Genomic DNA, 4,452 nt, shown 5'->3' with positions numbered 1-4,452 from the left:
GAACGATTAGGACTTATACATAATGATGTATGTGGTCGAATGCGTATGATGGTAAGGGGTGGCTTATACTACTTCATAACATTTATTGATGATTTTAGTAGATATGGATATGTGGTTCTTATGAAGAATAAATTCGATTCTTTTGAAATGTTCAAAGAATATAAGGCTGAAGTAGAAAAACAAACAGAGGAAAGTATAAAAGTTCTACGATCAGATTGTGGAGGAGAATACTTAAGCCTCAATTTTAAGAGTTTCTTGAAGGAGTGTGATAGTGTATCATAACTTACTCCTTCTGGAACACGTCAATGGAATAGAGATTTTGAGAGGAAAAATCGTACCTTGTTGGACATAGTGCGATCGATGATGAGTCAAGTGGATCTTCCATTTAGTTTCTCAGGTTATGCTCGAGAAACAACTACATATACACTTAACCAAGGTCTGACTAAAGCGGTTCAAAATACTCCGTATGAGATATAGAGTGATAAATTTCATAGCATGTCATTTATGAAAATTTGGGGACGTGAAGCGTTTGTAAAATGTTTAGCCTCTGAAAAGCTTGGACCAAAATTAGATAGATGCTATTTTGTGGGATACCCTAGTGAGACTAGGGTATAGTTTTTATAATCCTTCCGAGAACAAAGTGTTTGTTGCTCGGGCCACTGTATTTCTTGAGGGAGAACTACTTTCTAAGAAAATCAGTGGGAGGATAATACATCTCGATGAAGATCGAGAACCACATTATAACATTGAACCATAGTTGGAATAAGATCAGGATGTACATCAAAATGTTGAAAGTAATCATGTCCAAGAAACACAGGTTATTCGTAGATCTAGTAGGATTCACCATGAGCCCGGGAGAAATTATGAATTTATTTTGACTCAAGATGGTGATGTGATACTTACGGATAATGATAAGCCTCTCACCTACCAAGATGCTATGAACAATTCAGACTCCGAGAGATGTCTAGAGGCCATGAAATCCGAGATGGAATCCATGTATCAAAATAAAGTACTGACTGTAGTTAAAGACGCGGGTTCCAAAGTTTTTTTCCCTCTGTTCATTTTTCCGTGCCATGCAGCCTATTACCCAGATCTAATATCCATTTAGCTATTATCCGGAGGTCCCTTCTTCTCTTTCATCCAACCTTCTTCTCCAACCTTCTTTCCGGCCAAATTTCTCAACCAAACACTTCTCAAACACAATTTCTTCTTCTTTATTTTTGTTCTACTCATCCTAACCTACATTTTAACACCCTCTTTGCCATACTTTTTTCATCATTATGGGGTCACGAAATTTTGAAAATTCAAGAAGTTTGAGCTCGGATGACTCGGTCTTTTTGTTAGGCCATGGTTTTCTTAATAATGAGGAGATTGCTGCTATTAATCATGCTAGATTTCTAGAGGATGTGGACATGGATGAGGTTTTTATTAACCCCATTTGCCCTATTCATAATGCTTTACTTGCTAGAGATGGAGGCTCAACTAGGAGCAACCATGGTCCCTCTAATGAAACTGTGAGCTCTAAAGAAAGTATTATTGGAATTGCTATTGATGATGATTCTCTGCAGCAACACGAGGGTTTGAGGTCTCAAGGCCAAGAACAAGATGTCAATGGGGGGCTTCTACAACAGTTAGATGCCTTAAGAATCCTCTCCAAAGGTACTCTCTATGATAATTCCTCAAAATCACTCAAAAATCTCCTAGATAATTTTACAGTGAAAAATGGGGTTTTAAGTTTGGTTTGTGAACATAATGTTGTTGAAAGTACTGTGAGACATGAAGCTGTTAATGTGGAACATAATGTTGATGTGGTTGTGGCCAATATTAGTGCGGTTGTGGCCAATATTGGTGCGGCTGTGGCTATTGGGGCGAATGGGGCAGCTGTGGCCACTGTGACGGCTGCGGCGGCGGTGGTTCCTGAACCTAATTCTGCTATTGTTCCTGTCAATAACCTAACTGAGATGAGGGCTGAACAAGGTACTAAGGAGCATCTTTCAAACAATAATGTGGGTCAAAAAATTGTCACTTGGAGTGATCGTGTTAAACAGTCCATACCAAATGTTAATCCAACCTTTGAACACGAGGCTGCCTTTACAACAAATCCTGATGGGTCTTTGAATTTGATACCTCCACGAGAATTTTTAGTTCAGGCTCGCCAACAATGGGACACAAGTTGCATAGGGCACTTCATTGGTGGAAGCTTTGACTTCAAATTTGTTAGAGAACGAGCTATAGGGTTGTGGAAAAATCGTGGCTTGCTTAATGTATTTTATAATATGAAGGGCTACTTCACTTTTAAATTTGACACTATTGAGCATATGAAAGCTGTGTTGAATCTTAATTCTATCCAAATAGGAAGTCGTTCTCTTTAACTGAAGCCATGGATGGAGAGTTCGGAATTTAAAAGAAATGTTTTTGACAAAGTGCCGTGTTGGATCAAGTTGGGAAATATCCCACCTTCGTATCACTGCTCAAGCTCTAGAGTTTCAATGATTGCTAAGCTTATTGGTAGAGTGATGAAATTTGATGAGGCCACTAGTTGATTTCTCCCTATGAAATTTGCTAGAGTTTGGTGTAGCTCGAGTACAACTCTCCAAGGCCTCCTTAAATTGTGGTTCCTTTACTCAATAGCAAAGGAATGGAAGATAAGTATAGGGTGGAGGTTGAATACTCTCAACTACCCTATTCGTGCAACATTTGCAAGGCATTTGGGCACTCTCTTTCTAGATGCTCAGATAACCCTGAGAGAACCACGCGGGCTAAGAACTCACATAATAGTGTCAACAAAAAATAAGGGAGAACCAATAGTGAAGAAACTTGGTCCAGTACTAGAACCCCTATTGAGAACACGGAAGTTATTGAGAATGATTTGATAGACAAGGAAGGGATGGAAGAATTTGTGGCAAATAATGATATGACTCGAATTGTGACTGGAACCTTTATGGGGTGTGACGTCACAATGGATGATGACTTGGTTTTATAAAATTGTGGAGTTGTAAACCTGAACAATGAAGATAATTTGGATGAATTTGATGTGGATCAAGCTACAGCGCCTTGTGCGCGCACTTCTACTCAAGGGGCCTCTACTGCTAATATTCAAGATTTTGAGGAACCAATTGAAACCCACTATCCCTTTGGGAATCTTGCTGAGTTTGAGGAGGGTGAAGTGCTAATGGAAGTGCCCCATAATAGTCATAAATGCAAAGGAAAGGCCTCACCTCCTTCTACGTCTATTATTTTGGGACTCAAGGCTCCCAATGCCCCTTCTCCTGATTATGTGGACATCAAGGCTAATGGTAAGCAATTAAAAGCTCAAGGCAAGAAAAGTTTAAGACTTGTTGGTCTTAAAACAACAACTCGTCCTTCTCAATGAATGTAGGCACTTGGAATGTAAGAGGTTTTAATAAGAAAACTCATCAACATGAAGTCACGGACTTTATTAATGCACATCAAATTTCTCTTTTGTGATGTCTTGAAATAAAAGTTAAAGTTACTAATAGTGCTGCAGTCTTAAAGCGTATTAATAGAAATCGGAGATGGTTATTTAATTATGAATATCATGATAATGGACGAGTGTGGTTTGGTTGGGACCTGAGTTTATGGCTTGTCACATGCCATTCGAAATCGGCTCAACATATTACTTGTCACATTACTCATATTGAGAAGCAGCTTCACTTCACTCTTACGGTTGTTTATGCTTTCAATAAGGCCCATGAAAGAGTCCCACTATGGAATAACTTATGACTGCTATCACAGGACATCATTACTCCTTGGGTGGTTAGTGGGACTTCAACTGCATCACTGTAATGGAGGAAATGGTTGGTGGTAGAGAGCAATGGACCCCGAACATGCAACAATTTAAAGATAGTATTTTACAAGCTGGCCTTGGTCATCTTCGTACTATAGGGCCTCTCCACACGTGGAAGAACAAACGCCCTAATAATTTGATCCATAAGCGCCTTGACAGAATGCTTGGTAATGTAACTTGGCTCCACGATTTTTCTGAAAGCTTGGTCCATGTTAAGACAAAGGGGATCATGGATCATGCTCCTTTATTGCTTCACATACCTATGCAGCTTGAAAAGGTACGTAAGCCTTTCCAATTCTTTAATTTTATGAGAGATATAGAAGGGTTCTAGGAAGCAGTGACTCGAGGATGGGCCTCAACTTGGTTTGGGGACCCTATGAGTATTTTATGTCATAAATTAAAGGAGGTCAAGGTTGAATTAAAGACTCTCAATAAACATCATAGTAACGTTCACACCAATGTTTCTATTGCACGTACTAAACTGCAAGAAATTCATGAAGCCATTGTCATGGACCCCTTGAACTCTGATTTGTGTAAGTCTGAGTCGGTGGCTACAAAAAATCTTGAAAAATGCATTGACGAAGAAGAGAACCTCTTGCAATAAAAAGCTAGAGTTGTCTGGCTTCACTTGGGGGATAATAACT

The sequence above is a fragment of the Apium graveolens genome, unplaced genomic scaffold, assembly GCF_009905375.1.
Source record: "Apium graveolens cultivar Ventura unplaced genomic scaffold, ASM990537v1 ctg5842, whole genome shotgun sequence".
NCBI classification, from domain to species: Eukaryota; Viridiplantae; Streptophyta; class Magnoliopsida; order Apiales; family Apiaceae; genus Apium; species Apium graveolens.
The sequence above is the reverse complement of the archived record's forward strand: the minus strand, read 5'-3'. Positions refer to the sequence as shown.